The sequence below is a fragment of the Bos taurus genome, chromosome 10 (assembly GCF_002263795.3).
Source record: "Bos taurus isolate L1 Dominette 01449 registration number 42190680 breed Hereford chromosome 10, ARS-UCD2.0, whole genome shotgun sequence".
NCBI lineage: Eukaryota > Metazoa > Chordata > Mammalia > Artiodactyla > Bovidae > Bos > Bos taurus.
Window position 1 is genome coordinate 43,419,354 of NC_037337.1, and position 17,517 is coordinate 43,436,870.

Below are 17,517 nucleotides of genomic sequence, written 5' to 3' on the forward strand. Positions count from 1 at the left end.
ATGAGAGCAGAAGTAAGTGAAATAGAAAAAAAATTTAAATGTGAAAGATCAATAAAACTAAGAGCTGGTTCCTTGAAAATATGAAGAAAACGGATAAACCTTTAGCCAGACTCATCAAGAAAAAAAAAAAAAAAAAGACACAAAATCAGAAAATAAAGAGAAGTTACAACTGACACCACACATATCCAAGGATCATAAGAGAATATTATAAATAATTATACACCAATAAAATGGACTACCCGGAAAAAAGCACAAATTCCTAGAAGCATACAAACTCGTACTGAATCAGGAAGAAACATAAAATACCAGCAGATCAATTACCAATAATGAAATTAAATCAGTAATAAAATTTTTCCCAACAAAATTCTAGGATCAGACAGCTTAAAAAGTAATTCTACTAAGTATTTAAAGAAGATTTAACACCAACCTTTGCAAATTATTCAAAAAAAATAAAAAAGAAAGAATACTTCTGAACCAATTCTATGAGGCAAGCACCATCCTCATACCAAAATCAGACAAAGACACAACAACAACAAAAAAGAAAATTAAAGAATATCACTGATGAACATAGATACAAAAATCCTCAACAAAATATGAGCACACTGAATTTAATAATATATTAAAAGGATTATACACTATAAAAAAATGATATTATCCCAGGGATAAAGGATGGTTCAATAGCTTCAAATTGATCAATGTGATATATCACATGAACAAACTAAAGAATAAAAATCATACAATCATCTTAAGAGATACAGAAACAGTTTTTGACAAAGTTCAACATCCATTTATGATAGAGACTCTACAACAAAGCGAGTATAAAGGGAACATACCTCAGCACAATAAAAGCCATATATGGCCAATCTACAGTGAACATCATACTTAACAGTGAAAAGCTAAAAGCATTTCCTGTGAAATCAAGAACAAGACAAAGATGCCCATTCTTACCACTTATATTCAACACAGTTTTGGAAGTCCTAGCCACAGCAATAAGAGAACAAAAATAATAAAAGGAATCCAAATTGGAAAGGAAACATAAAACTATCAATACTTGTAGACGACATAATATTATATATAGAGAAAATTCTTAAGATGCCACCAAAAACTATTAAAACTAATAAATGAATTCAGTAAAGCTGCAAAATAAAATCATCATACTACCTACAGACTCAATGCAATCCTTATAAAAATACCAATGGCACTTTTCACAGAACCGGAACAAATAATTCTGAAATATATATGGAAGCACTGCTGCTACTACTGCTGCTAAGTCACTTCAGTCGTGTGTGACTCTGTGTACTCCATAGACGGCAGCCCACCAGGCTCCCCCATCCCTGGGATTCTCCAGGCAAGAACACTGGAGTGGGTTGCCATTTCCTTCTCCAATGCATGAAAGTGAAAAGTGAAAGTGAAGTCACTCAGTTGTGTCTGACTCTTTGCGACCCCGTGGACTGCAGCCTACCAGGCTCCTCCGCCCATGGGATTTTCCAGGCAAGAGTACTGGAGTGGGGTGCCATCGCCTTCTCCAATATGGAAGCACAAAACACTCCAAATAACTAAAACAATCTTGATAAAGTAGAAGAAAGCTGGGGGTATCACACTTCCTGATTTATTTATATTATAAAACTACAGTAATCAAAACAGTATGGTACTGGCACATAGGTCAATGGAATAAAATAGAGAGTCCAAATATCCACACTTACATGGTTAATTATTGCAAAGGAGGCAAGAATATCAAATTGGGAAAAGACACCCTCTTCAAGAAATAATGCTCAGAAAACTGGACAGCTACATGCAAAAGAATCACACAAGACTACTTTCTCACACCATCTACATATATCTTAAACTCAAAATGGATTAAAGACATAAATGTAAGACCTAAAAACATAACACTGAAGAAAACATAGGCAGTACACATTTGACATTGATCTCAACAATATTTTTTTAATATTTTTTATAATTTTTTAATATTCTCAAGCAAGAGAAAATCAAAAATTAAAAAAAAAAAAAAAAAGCAGACTGTATCAAACTAAGAAGCTTTTGCACAGCAAAGGAAACTACCGACAAGACAAAAATGTTACCTACTGACTAGGAAAATATACTTGCAAATAATATATCCCATAAGAGGTTAACCGGAGAAGGCAATGGCAACCCACTCCAGTACTCTTGCCTGGAAAATCCCATGGATGGAGGAGCCTTGGTAGGCTGCAGTCCATGGGGTTGCTAAGAGTCCGGCAGGACTGAGCGACTTCACTTTCACTTTCGTGAACTGGAGAAGGAAATGGCAACCCACTCCAGTATTCTTGCCTGGAGAATCCCAGGGACAGAGGAGCCTGGTGGGCTGCCGTCTATAGGGTCACACAGAGTTGGACACGACTGAAGCGACTTAGCAGCAGCAGTAGCAAGAGGTTAACATCCAAAATACATAAACAGCTCATACAACTCAAGATTAAAAAAAAAACAAACCTCAATTAAAAAAATGGGCAGAGGACCCGAATACTTTTCAAAAGACATATAGATGGCCAACATGCATATGAAAAAATACTCAGCACCACTAATCAGTGAAATGCAAATCAAAACCACAATGTCACAGCTGTCAGAATAGCTATTACCAAATAGATAACAAATAAAAAGAGCTGGCAAGGGTGTGCAAAAAAGGGAACCCTCGTGCACTGCTGGTGGGATGTAACTTGGAGCAGCCACTGTGGAAAACAGTATGACGGATTCTCAAAAATGCAAAAATATTGAATAGAACTGACACATGACGAAGGAATATCACTGCCGGGAATCTATGTGAAGATAACAAGAACACTGACTCAAAAATTTACACACTGCATGCCACTATTCACTGCAGATTTATTTACAATAGCCAAGATATGAAAGTAACCCAAGTGGAGATACACACACACACACACAACACAAAAGCGCACACACGTGCACACACATGCACAAGTATATTACTTAGCCATAAAAAATGAAATCTTCTCATTTGCAACAACGTAAATAATCTTGTGGATACTGTGCTAAGTGAGGTAAGTCAGACAAACACTTTAATTTCTCCTATATGTGGAATCTAAAGCACAAAACAAAACAGAAACAGACTCGCAGATCAAACTGGTGGGTTGCCAGAGGGGAGGGGGATGAGAGATGAGTAAAATAAGCGAGGGAGATTAAAAGGTATAAACTTCCAGTCACAAAATAAGTAAGTCACAGCGATGTAAAGTACAGCATAGGGAATACAGTCAATAATAGTGTGTAATAAATTTGTATGGCAACAGATAACTAGACTTACTGCTGTGATCATTTTGTAATGTATAAAAATATCGAATCACTCTGCAGTACATCTGAAACTAATATTGTAAATCAATTGTTGTTGCTGTTGCTGTTCAGTCTCTAAGTCGTATCTGACTCATTGTGACCCCATGGACTATAGCCGCCTGACAGGCTCTTCTGTTCACAGGATTTCCCAGCCAGGCAAGAATACTGGTGTGGGTTGCCATTTCCTTCTCCAGGATCTCCAGGGACCAGGGATCAAACCTGTCTCCTGCTTGGCGGGCAGATCCTTTACACTGAGCCACTCGGGAAGACTTGTAAGTCAATTACTCCTCAACAAAAACAAATAAGTAGGTAGGGAGGTTAAAAAAAAAACAAAACTACTCTAGAGATACTGTTCTATGAGAATCTTAGTTTGGAGGAAATTTTGGAAATCATCTAATTCAAAGTCTATGGAAGTCATTTGGTCAATTTGATACATTCATCTTTAGAATAAATTTAGTTGTATAAAGGCTTTTTATGATAAGCAAAATTGCGACTTTCTTATTAATTTCTCTTCAGTCTCCCTGGTGGCCTAGTGGTGAGGATTTGGTGCTCTCTCCTCAGTGGTCCCAGTTTTGGTCTGTGAGATAACGCTGGTTTATTCTATTCCTCCTATGAAAAATTTCAGATATCTAGATTCATTGATTTATTCAGTAAGTATGTGTTGAGTTCCTATGGTGCTCAGGGGGCCTAGTTCTAATTTTAACATGGCTCAGATAGAAATAGAAAAACTCCCTTCTATCTATGGATGAAACATGCTAATTTTCCCAACATGCTACATACAGATTCCAGACCCTTACCACTATTTTGATTGCTATATGCTTTGACCATGAACTCAAACTTTGATGCCCAACAAAAATGATAGTAGTTAAAATATTAGATTCATTACAAAAGTCATGGTATAGATGACTTAGATTCTTTCTTCAAATCTCTATAAAGGTATGATATTTTTTAAATTCAAAAATAAATGTTGAAAGTGATATATTCAAAACACAATGCAGTACTTCGGCCTGTGGCAAGAATAAAGTAAAGTGCTTCATTTTACTTCTATTATAAATCTTTTTAGGAAAAAGGGAGGTCATAAATACATACTGTAGACTACATAAGTTGCATAAATTTCAAGGAAACCACTTCCAATAAGATCATCAAATGTATGTGAACAAAATATCATAAAAAAGGGAGCCACTTATATAGCATATTCGCCAGATGAAAATTTAATATAAAGATAAGTCATTAATTATTTTAACATTTATTCACTCAGCGCCCCTTATGCATTGTATACTTTAGGTATGAGGGTAGTATTTGGTGGGGTAATAGCAAAGAATTAAAGATTTACCCGCTTGCTTTGAGTTTCAATGGGACAGATTTCAGATCCATACAGGAAAGTTTTTTATAGTACTTAAGTAGGAACCAACTGCTTCTAAAAATAGCATGTCTTTACTATTTAAATGTTAAACGATCCCTTATAAAAGGGTAAGGGACATATGTACTGTGCAAGAGGTTCCTGCCAGCTCCCAAATTACTTAATTTTTGTGGAGTAAGTTATTTCCAAGCTGCCTTCCAAATCTAGACAGGTGCTCCCTCTCCGCTGAAGGAGGCTGTATTGCAGGCTTTGCCCCACTACCAGGCAGACATATTCAGAGTCTAAGGCCTGACTGTTAGGGTGACCCCAAATCTGTCCAAATAACTTTTATCTCAGGATACACTAGAGCCTTAGTCTGTCAGGATACTTACTTGTGTCTGAAAAGAAGTCCTTTCCTAATACAGACTGATTTTATCAAAGGGAGCATTTCTTCTAGAGGATTGTTTAAACTGAATTAAGTATCCTTTGTCATTAAGGAGGCCTTAGTGGCAAAGGAAAAGGGAGAAAGGGGCTTAAGATTTTAAAAGGTAGGCAAAAAAGAAACATAAAAATATAAGTGTAGAATAAGGTGGCAGGAATACATTAATTATTAATAATACAAAAGAGGTAGGGAATATATAAATACTTAATCACTGTTAGTGGGTGCAACTTTGGGGGGAAATAATTGGTCAAATTCACTAAAAGCTTAACATAAATCAGAAAACTTATTTCTAGACATTTACTTAAAGAAATAATTAAGGATATGCGAAAAGAATTTGTTCAAGGGTATGGATCACAGTATGCTTAATAAGGAAACACTGGAGATGATTTACTTGTTCAGCAATAATGAATTAAACATTGTACAGATACAAGGAAATAATACAAATATTAAATGTATATAGTTACATGAAAAGTTGTGACACACTGTTAAGTGAAAAAGTATATTATCAAATATATAGTCCACATAATATTCTATATATAATGTGTTTACATATAATACATATTATGATGTATGTGTATGGGTGTGTGCTCAGTCGCTATGTCCAACTCTTTGTGACTTTGTAGACTATAGCCCACAAGGCTCCTCTGACCATGGGATCTCCAGGCAAGCACACTGAGGGCAGGAGAAGGGGTTGCCATGCCCACCTCCAGGGGATCTACCAAATTTGGGGATAGAATTTGTGTTATGTCTGTGTCTCTGCGATGAAGGCGGATTCTTTACCCACTGAACCACCTGTGAAGCCCTGATTTATGTATGTGTCCTTAATATGACTTTTTAAAAGTTTTGAAAGATATATAAAAATTTTCATCTTTCAGTAAAAGAAGTACATGTAATTTTTCATTTATTCCTATATCATAGTTTTCTAAAATAAACACCTATTACTTAAAATTTATTTTTTGAAAAATGTAGGAAAGAAGGCTATCAATTCTGAGGCAAGGAAGAAAGAGGCAAACAGGAAGGCAAGTCCTACCCATGAACCTACAGAATGAATAGGGAATTATTCCTGGGGAAAAAAAAATTATAGGGAACCCAAGCATCTCCATTGTCTATTACATTTAGGAGCCAAAAAGCTTAAAATGCAAAAGTTGTTAATAATTTATTACAAGTTCTGTCTAGTAAAATATATTGTCATGCCCACACTGGATTCCTCCTGATACTGATAAGGGGCAGGGTTAAAAAAAGAAGGGAGGGGGCAAAAAGGCACAAGGCACCTAAAAAAGAGGATGCATGTATGTGAGAGGTAACACATTGGTTTACAAGATATCCTTCTCGGAATATGACTTAAATTAGAGGCAACTAGAAGTAACTAGCTAATGCTACAAAAAGCAGGCTGTTCTACTGCATGAAATAATTAGCATTTTATTTAACTTAGCTTACCAAATCTAGTCTATGGGACCCAGTTAATCCAGGTAACAATAAGTCTAAGTTTCCAACAAAATGAGCACAAGAGAAGGCACATCAGGAAGGTTGTCTAACAACCAAGAACAAGAATCGTTTCTCTTTTACTTATTAATATGTAGGATGGCTATGAGCTAAGTTAATCTCCACAGTAAAAGCAAACCAAGCCTGAGCTCCAATTTGGAAAATTTAAGGGTAAGAGTAATGACCAGGTGGGTAATCAGAAAAAAGTACTTCTGAAAGTTGATGTTGAGACCTGAAGATTATATGCATATTCAATCCAAAAAGTCTCTCACCTCTTAGCAGAGAGATAAGGCTGCCAAGTCTCATCTGACCATCTGCCCATAATTTGTTTAGAGCTTTTTACACACTGGGCAATGTGTTAAGGGCTATGTATACAGCAATGAATTTAAAGATGTAGTCCTGAGGCAGTTTGCTTTAGTAGAAAGAACAGAAATACGGAGTCAGAAGATCCGGATTCACGTCCTCACAGTGCCACCTATTAACTGTAACACCTAGAGCAAAAAGTAAGTTTCTTTTTGGGTAAATCAGAGATGACAATACATCTGTCCCACCTATCTCATAGGACTATTGTGAGGAACAAGTAATATACTGATTTTGAAAGAGCTAAACAAACATTAGTCACTCTTAGTCATTTTAATTCTATTTTATTTTTATAAAAATCTTAGAAGGTGGGGGCCAGTATGAGTCATGGGCCCAAACACCTCCAAGGATAGACTGGGCTATCAGCCGGCTTCCCACATCATCTTTTCAAAATCTCAGTGGGAGACTATGACCTTTAACAGAAGTGGAGTTATATTAGACCTAAATTCAACTTGCCTTTTTCAAAGAGTTATCTACACTCTCAAACATAATTAGTACTTCACATAATTGAAAAGCAACAGCCTCCTAATGACATTCAAACATGTCAAATACTCAAAAGTAGTCCAATGCAGCCAAGTGAAAGTGACTGCTCCAATTTATCTGATTTAGAACTAAATTCTCAAATTGAAAACAAAGCCCTGAAAACAAAAGTATCACTTGTTAATAAGTTAATAAATATCACATTTCTCTTCCTACATATTTGATCTGAAGCCACAATTTAAAGCTTAGAGTGAAACTTAAATTCTGAAAGCAAAAGCAAAATCAGTTCAGTTCAGTTGCTCAGTCATGTCTGACTCCTTGCGACCCCATGGACTGTAGCACGCTAGGCCTCCCTGTCCATCACCAACTCCAGAGTTTACTCAAATTCATGTCCATTGAGTCGGTGATGCCATCCAACCATCTCATCCTCCGTCATCCCCTTCTCCTCCCACCTTCAATCTTTCCCAGCATCAGAGTCTTTGCAAACGAGTCAGTTCTTTGCATCAGGTGGCCAAAGTATTAGAGTTTCAGCTTCAACGTCAGTCCTTCCAATGAATATTCAGGACCGATTTCCTTTAGGATGGACTGGTTGGAACTCCTTGCAGTCCAAGGGACTCTCAAGAGTCTTCTCCAACACCACAGTTCAAAACCATCAATTCTTTGGCGCTCAGCTTTCTTCACAGTCCAACTCTCACATCCATACATGACTACTGGAAAAACCACAGCCTTGACTAGACGGACCTTTGTTGGCAAAGTAATGTCTCTGCTTTTGAATATGAGGTCTAGGTTAGTCGTAACTTTTCTGTCAAGGATCAGCGTCTTTTAATTTCATGGCTGCAGTCACCATCTGCAGTGATTTTGGAGCCCCCAAAAATAAAGTCTGACACTGTTTCCACTGTTTCCTCATCTATTTGCCATGAAGTGATGGGACCAGATGCCATGATATTTGTTTTCTGAATGTTGAGCTTTAAGCCAACTTTTTCAACTCTCCTCTTTCACTTTCATCAAGAGGCTCTTTAGTTCTTCTTCACTTTCTGCCATAAGGGTAGTGTCATCTGCATATCTGAGGTTATTGATATTTCTCCCGGCAATCTTGATCCCAGCTTGTGCTTCTTCCAGCCCAGCGTTTCTCATGATGTACTCTGCATAGAAGTTAAATAAGCAGGGTGACAGTATACAGCCTTGATGTACTCCTTTCCCTCTTTGGAACCAGTCTGTTGTTCCATGTCCATTTCTAAGTGTTGCTTCCTGACCTGCCTACAGATTTCTCAGGAGGCAGGTCAGGTGGTCTGGTATTCCCATCTCTTTCAGAATTTTCCACAATTTGTGGTGATCCACACAGTCAAAGGCTTTGGCATAGTCAATAAAGCAGAAATACATGTTTTTTTGGAATTATCTTGCTTTTTCTATAATCCAACAGATGCTGGCAATTTGACCTCTGGTTCCTCTGCCTTTTCTAAATTCAGCTTGAACATCTGGAAGTTCACAGTTCATGTACTATTGAGTCCTGGCTTGGAGAATTTTGAGCATTACTTTGCTAGTGTGTGAGATAAGTGCAATTGTGTGGTAGTTTGAGCATTCTTTGGCATTGCTTTTCTTTGGGATTGGAATGAAAACTGACCTTTTCCACTCCTGTGGCCACTGCTGAGTTTTCCAGATTTGCTGGCACATTGAGTGCAGCACTTTCACAACATCATCTTTCAGGATTTGAAATAGCTCAACTGGAATTCCGTCACCTCCATTAGCTTTGTTCATAGTGATGCTTCTAAGGCCCACTTGACTTCGCATTCCAGGATGTCTGGCTCTAGGTGAGAGATCACACCATTGTGATTATCTGGGTCGTTAAGACCTGTTTTGTATAGTTCTGTGTATTCTTGCCACCTCTTCTTAACATCTTCTGCTTCTGTTAGGTTCATACCATTTCTGTCCTTTATGAGCCCACCTTTGCATGAAATGTTCCCTTGGTATTTCTAATTTTCTTGAAGAGATCTCTAGTCTTTCCCATTCTATTGTTTTCCTCTGTTTCTTTGCACTAAGAATCTACTAATAAGTTGATCTATATTCTATCACATTTGTCTTCATCAAAAACACTGGAAATGATGGTTAAAATGAAAATACTGAACCTATGAAATAAAAATAATAAGAACACTAGATGCATTATAAGCCTAAGGCTTAGGCTCTATCTAAATGTTAATTTTGGAACTGAAATTTATATACCTGCACCACTGATAGCACTGTTTTATGTCTATTTTCACAATGTTGAAAGTATTTTAAAGACTTTTATTGTTTTTGCAACATTTCTATGAAAGTAGAAAGGAATTTTAAAATCATTTGCCTCTAACCATGATCCTAACCTTCACATCCACCATCAGAACCATGATCTTTTTTAGGCAGTCATAACATAAATCTACTTCTACACAGTAAGAAAAATAAATACAAAATAAAGAGTTTAACTAAATCATTTACAAAACAGTAAACATCCATAATAGAATACTTCATCTGAATAAAACATGTTATTTTAATAGTAACCTTACACAATATTTAAAATAACATCAAATTAAGTAACTTTTAATAAGATATCCACTAGCTTAATAAAAAACATCATTTTAAATAGATTCTCATTTCCTGCTGTTAACCTATTTTTGCAAGTTATTCAATCTCTCTCACCCTAACATAACAACCCAACAATCTCTTATGTCAGATTACCAGGTTACAGAAAGGATAGTATATTCACATGTACTGTTAGTTTTTTTTTTTTTTTTTTAAGTGAGTGATTGTTTTGATAGCAAATGTCAGAGAAATAACAGGCAGAATATATTAATATGTCCATCCTCTATCACCTTCAGATTTGGAGCCATCAGCCATGTCTATTTTATTAGCATTTAAAGATTAGAGAACACCAGTGGGGAAAGATAGTAGGAGCAGACACACATCTTTTATTTTCAAAATCACGCATTAAAAAATGACCAGGGAAGATAAGAAATGGGTAAGTTATATACAACTGCTGAACTTAATTAAAATCACAATGACTTGTATTCCTGCACCCGCCAATGAGATGCAGTGATGGCAATGATGGTGTCTCAGTTCTAACTCCTAACACTAAGCTTACAATTTAGCTGTAAGAGATAGGGTTAGGTGATTCAGTAAGATAGAGAGATATTTAAGGCTTCCTCTGATTACCCAGATATCAGTTTGGCCAACTCCTTATTTGCCTAAAGTCTTTTACTCAAACCTAACCTTGTGATTGCAGCCATGAAATTAAAAGATGCTTACTCCTTGGAAGGAAAGTTATGACCAACCTAGATAGCATATTGAAAAGCAGAGACATTACTTTGCCAACAAAGGTCCGTCTAGTCAAGGCTATGGTTTTGCCAGTGGTCATGTATGGATGTGAGAGTTGGACTGTGAAGAAAGCTGAGCACCATAGAATTGATGCTTTTGAACTGTGGTGTTGGAGAAGACTCTTGAGAGTCCCTTGGACTGCAAGGAGATCCAACCAGTCCATTCTAAAGGAGATCGGTCCTGGGTATTCTTTGGAAGGAATGATGCTAAAGCTGAAAACTCCAGTACTTTGGCCACCTCATGTGAAGAGTTGACTCATTGGAAAAGACTCTGATGCTGGGAGGGACTGGGGGCAGGAGGAGAAGGGGACGACAGAGGATGAGATGGCTGGATGGCATCACCAACTCGATGGACGTGAGTTTGAGTGAACTCCGGGAGTTGGTGATGGACAGGGAGGCCTGGTGTGCTGCAATTCATGGGGTCACAAAGAGTCAGACAAGACTGAGCGACTGAACTGAACTGAACTGAACTGACTGAACCTTCTCAATGTGGCCTACAATGCTCATCCTAATATCATTTCTCAACCTACCTTCCTGATCTCACCCTGGCAACCCTGAACCCCTTAACTTGTTCAGCTTTTTCTTCTTTCCACATCTTTAGCCACCTTCTCACATCCTACACAACTTATTTATTATGCTTATAGTTTATTCACTCTCTCTTTCCCCTACAATGTAACTTCCATGAGGGCAACAATCTTTGTCTGCACTGCTCACTGGTATATTCCAAGACCCCAGAACAGTGTCTGGCACATAAGAGGCCCTCTATAAACACTGGTTGAATCTTTACCCTTTTCCACCCTGTCATTTCCCAGCTCCATTCTAGCTCCCCATTCATCAATGTGCCTCATCCTACCATACCCATAGGGAAAAACTGGGACAATCAAGGGAGACTCTATTTCAGAGAAGAGAAGAAAAGAGGAAGGAAAAAGAAAGGTAGAGAAGGAGGTTTAAAATTTTCCCCTACCTTTTGATCCCCAACAATTTCAACCTAAGTTTTCGCATGTAATCTTTCTAAATTTTCAATTCCTCCCAAATTCTGTCTTGACTGCCTTCTTAGTCAAATTCCTTCTCTAAACTCACAACACTCCTGGGTCAATTGGGTGATAAGAGAAGTTTAAAGAATAATAACTAAAAAACTGTAATCAGACTCAATGGAAGGAAAAAAAAAAAAAAAACAGAAACAGTGGAAGAAACATCTGCATCTCATTTCCTTTTCCCTTCATAGCTAAGCTGCTTCAAAAAGTGTTCTACATCCCCCTACTTCCTTACTGACCATTCACATCTCAACTCTTCCGCTCTGAATGAACCTTTCTGATTCCTTACTCAAATGCCCACTATGTCGCTCACACCTTCAAAACATTTTTATTGAGCACTTACATATATGCTAAGCACTATGTCAGGTTAGCTGATTCAGTGGTAAACACAATTTCTAGACTTGCACTTTGAGCAGAAGAGGAACACTGACAGCAACAAAGATGAGTGACAAATGATAAGTATTATTTAAGAAGTTACTGCAGACAGATATGACTTTATCTAAGGGACAGAAAAGGCCTCCCTGAAATGCAATGTTTAAAGAGAAACGCAAACAGTAGAAGATAGAGAGATGAAAGACAAGAGGAAGGATGTTTTAAGAAAAGGAAATAGTACCTGCAAAAACTGATGGACAGAGTAGAGTGCATATAAAGAATGGAAGGAAATTCAGTGTCAGGAGAGACAGTCCTTAAAAGCCATATTATTCTAAAACTTTAATCTGTGGACAAGGAGAATAAAAAGAAATGACACAAAACCTCAGATTTAAATTTTCTGGAAGATGAAAACATTTGCCTTATCACAATTAGAGCTGAAAGAAACAAGAATAGACTCAGGATGATAGAGATGAGTTCTTGAAACTCCTTGATTTCTATGGAAAGAACTTTCTTATAACTTTTTGTTTCTTCTCAGACACCTTCAACATATTATTTTCTTCTAATTCTAAGACTACTGCCTTTCCTCAGCTCTCTTACAAATGTAATCTTCTAGATAAACTCACCTGTACTACACAGGTACCATCCCATAAAGTGACAGTGACTCCCAAACCTGTATCCCCGATTCAGCTCTCTTAAGGCCAGAGCTGCATTTTCTACCATCTGTTGGACATAATCACCTATGTACCGTCATACGTCCAAAACCAAACACAAGATCCAGAACCCACAAATCTGGTATTTCCTAATTTTATTGGTGATACCAATGCAGTCATCCAAGCAGAAATTCTAAATGTGACTGGCTACCTGTTTTTCCCTCACTGATCACCAGGTAATTTTGATCATCTAAATACAATGCAAATCTATCATTTCCTTTCATCTCTAATACCAGTGCCTAAATTTCACCTTGCATAAACTTTAATCTAGATTATTCAGTAACTGGTCTCTATACTTTCAGAAACTTTGTCTAATCCAGCCTCTACACTATGAGAGCTTCCCTCCTCAAGTGTTTCTTCAGTTTACAGGAAGAAGTCCAAATTCTTTGCTATGACATACAAGGTCCATTATCTGGTCCTTGTCTGCCAGTGAATGACTGAGTGAAGTCATTCAGTCAACTCTGCGACCCCATGGACTGAGCCTACCAGGCTTCATCCATGTAATTTTCCAGGCAAGAGTACTAGAGTGGGTTGCCATTTCCTTCTCCAGGGGATCTTCCCGACCCAGAGATCAAACCCAGGTCTTCCATATTGCAGGCAGACACTTTACCATCTGAGCCACCAGGGAAGCCCTGTCTGCTAGTAAATAGCTTGCACTCCCCATCTATGGAGTCTCTGCCAGGTTTGGTCAAACCAAACTTGGAAAGCAGATGCAGATCCCTTGAGATTTATCATGGTTTTCAAGCCACTAGGCATTTGCACACACTGTTTCCACAGCCTACAATTTCTTTCCCATTTGTTCACCTAGAAATCACCCTGAATTCTTTTAAAATCCAATTAACGTCCCCACTCTTTTTAATCTTCCCTGGTTCACATCATAGCTCTCTATCCTCTTCTCCTTTCCCTAGTCCCCACAGAAAAAAAAACAAAGTTGAGCATTTCTCCCACTTCACTTCTATTCTGGCATTTACCAAATTATGACTGCTTACATGTCTGCTTTCCTGACTAAATTATGAGTTCCTGTTGATAGTGTACTTTTTCATGTGTGCATCCCCATACCATACCATACAGTTGGCACTCAACAGAAAAAAAAAAAACAAATATTTCCTAAATAAACAGAAAGAAGTATTTCTTGAATAAATGAATATCTACAGAAGGGTTGTGATGTATCAAGCTTTGTTTTTATAAAATGAGATCCTGGGGTAAGCTTTAAAGTATCTAAAGTCACTCTAGAATTGTGACTTCTGGCTTGGGGAAGAGAGAGGGAGGGTATATATAAAAGAGGGATTCATTACAGCGGACCCAGTTCATCCAGCACCCAGAGAACACACAAAAGTAATGTGACAAAGATTTCTACAAAAATTATAACATTTTAAGTTGTAAAAATTAAAAACAACAATGCGAAACTTAGAATCATTAACTAAAGGATTTTTTACATGGATCTTTTAAAGGGGTATTTTTGAAGACTATTTAAAAGCCAGGGCTCATTTAGTCCACCTGTCAATGCAGGAGATGTGATTTCAATCCCTGGGTCGGGAAGATCCCCTGGAGAAGGAAATGGCAACTCACTCCAGCATTCTTGCCTGGGAAATCCCATGCACAGAGGAGCCTGGTGGTCTACAGTCCATGGGGTTGCAAAAGTGTGGGACACAACTTGGTGGTTAAATAACAACAACAATTTAAAGATCAGGGAAAATGCTGGCTATTCCAATCAAGTAGAAAAAAAAATACATCATGATATCAATTTTATAAAAGCCATGTTTAAAACATATTGGTTTGAAAACTTTTAGGAAAAATGCCTGAAATAAACTATTAATATTAAATTATTAACTACTTATCTCCAGTTAATTTATACAACTAATATCATTCAACAAATATTTATTGAGCATCTGTCTGTCTGCTACTGTACAGTAATGAGCAGAAGACATTTGTTCCTGTCCTCCTGGAGCTAAATATATCACACTTTTATAATCAATCAGAAAAAGCAATACAGGTTAGAAAAGAATACATGAGATCAACCCACTCTAAATTTATAACCCATAAAAAAGATTACTAACACTTCTCTGGAACCTAGGTTGGGAACAACTTTCATACAAATATTTGGATAAAGGCAACCTACCCAAATGACTTGTACTGTTAGTTGTAAACTGTATCATGACAATTGTCTAGATCACTATGGACAGAAGGTAGCAGAGACACTATCTCTCCAGGCTTCCTCCTTCTGTTGGAAGATTTTAAAATTAATGTTAATTATAAATAAAATTTGCTTGCTTGAAATTTAATCTCTCATACATCTTCCACCACATTTCTTTTCTCCTTGTGTTTCTTTCCCCTCCACTATTTCCTGCTTTCACCTTCAATAATCTAACCCATTTATTTAAAAGAATCTTTGTAATAGTCTTCTTTCAACCCAGGAATAGCCAGTTTGAGTTCTGCCCTCCTGGGGATTCTCAAGAAAGACAGGAGCTTCAGAGGGGATCTGTGCCTCTGAAGAACAAAAATAATTCACCAAAAAATCTCAAAGCTGTGGTACTTTCAAAGCTCCAGGTCCATAAGATAGAAAAAGAAATAAAGAACTTTCCTGGAGGTCCAGTGGTTTAAGACTCTGCACTTCCAGTGCTTCACTGTAATTATTTTGCTAGTTTACATCACAGACTGAAATTCTTCTAAAACTTCCTAGGATTTTCAGCTCATCCTAAACACAGTGATAAATAATAAAATTAAATGCTCTGAGTTAAAAACTTCAATGCTACAGTTTGAATGTTACATGTTTTGAGGCATATCAAGGAGTAAATACACAGACTTAAAATTCTGTAGGTTTTAAAATATTGACAATGGATATGCTATGAAATAGTTTTCCAGAAATATTTTTCCTAGGGAACTCAAGTAATTGAAATTTGTAATAAAAATACATATGCAGGATACAATCGGCATTACAAGAATATATAGAGTATTGAATGTTAACTTAAGTGTTGTGATGTCAAAAGCATAAGCCCAAAGAAGTAGGGGACAGAATTATTGATAGTCATTCATTCATCAGTTTCAGAAAGTACTTATTCTGTGCCAGGCACAATTCCAGGTACTATTAGAGACAGAGCAGTGAGTAAAACAGATAAAATTCCTGCCCTCAGGGAGTATGTTCGTGGATTGAGATAGATAACAAACAAGGAAAAAATAAGTAAAACATTAGAGTAATAAGTGCAAAGAGAAAAGAAGTAGGAAAAAAAGATTGAGAGGGTATAAAAGCAAGGAGGGAAGGGAGCAAGCCATGCGGCTGTCTGAGGAAAGCCATTCTGAGCAGCAGGGATAGCCAGAACAAAGGCACAAAGGTAGGAAGATGTACATTCTGTTTAAGAAAGAGCAAGCAGGCCGGTGTTGCTAGAAGACAATGAAGGAGGGGGAAGAGTAATAAATGAGGCCAGAGAGATAGTGGGGAAGGTCTGTCTAGGGCCTCCTGGAAGAGCATTGGAGTAAGGCTTTCCTGGACAGTTAGGATAATAACAGTTGGAAATTTAGGAGGGAGGTGATCCCGGGTAATTAGAACAAAGGAAAACAAAAGACATGGAACCAGGATTTTGAGGATGTTTAGGAATCAGCAACTGGCTTGCTGTGGCATGAATGTACACATAAAATGAGGGAGCATGAATATGAGAGAAGGGGATCATGTGTGAGGTGGGAGGTTGAAGGTGCTGTATGATAAATATTCAGTCTTTGATCCTCTGTTTAGGAACTGTAGAAGAGAGATAGGGCAGGGAGGCACCAGGGTAAAAAGTAATCTTAGCTGCCCCTTTAATATAACCTTTTGCTTTCCCTGGCAAGGATAAAACCCCGCTCCAGATAACTGCTTTAGTTGTTATATTTATAAAGAAAAATGGTGAAAGTCTTGGGATTTCTGTGGGGAACACTTTAAATGTTCTTGTAGTAGGAAGGAGAGAAAATATACAAGAACTGGAATTCAGATTACTGTATTATTAACATGAGCTGAATTGATGATGAACAACTCTATGATTAACATTAACTAGTAATACATAGTGAATCATAAAAAGAAGATGACTAAAATGCGGGACTGAGAAAGCAAATAGGAATTTCAAGTTTTTAAAGATCATTCCATAAAATGGCTAATCATGAATAAACATGAGTTAACTTGTTTATTATATATCTAATTCTATATAAAGAGGATTCTGGATTCTATTATAATTATCCACTTTGAATTAAAATTATTCACAAGGCAAAAGCTGGAACCTTCCTTTCAATTCAACATCCCATACAGAACAGTACCTAGTACAGAAGATGCAAATGCTTGTTTAAATAAAAATCCTACCCTTTACTTTTCATCTCAATAGAATCAAAATGTTAGAGCTTCTTAACACAACCTCAGATTGTTACTATTAATAGGGAGGATATTAACAAAAACAGAAGTTAGGAAGAAAAGATGATTTTCTTCCATATTACCACCTGCGCAAAACAACATACCCCAGAGGATTCTACTGGTTAATTAACCATATAACACAAGGCCAGTTTCAAGTACAAGCAGGAGTGTTACTTGGAATAATGGCATACATAATATGATTAAATCCAATAAACAAAGCTGTTCCAAATCCAAGAAAATTTCCCTCAATATATCCACATGAGTTGCAGT

At 37.1% G+C, this 17,517-nt stretch overlaps 1 protein-coding gene across 2 annotated transcripts in view; it reads right to left on the reverse strand.

The window, feature by feature from the left end:
• Nucleotides 1-17,517, reverse strand: part of MAP4K5 (mitogen-activated protein kinase kinase kinase kinase 5) — a 126,891-nt gene that overhangs the window by 107,974 nt on the left and 1,400 nt on the right. The gene's annotated exons all lie outside the window — the stretch shown is intronic.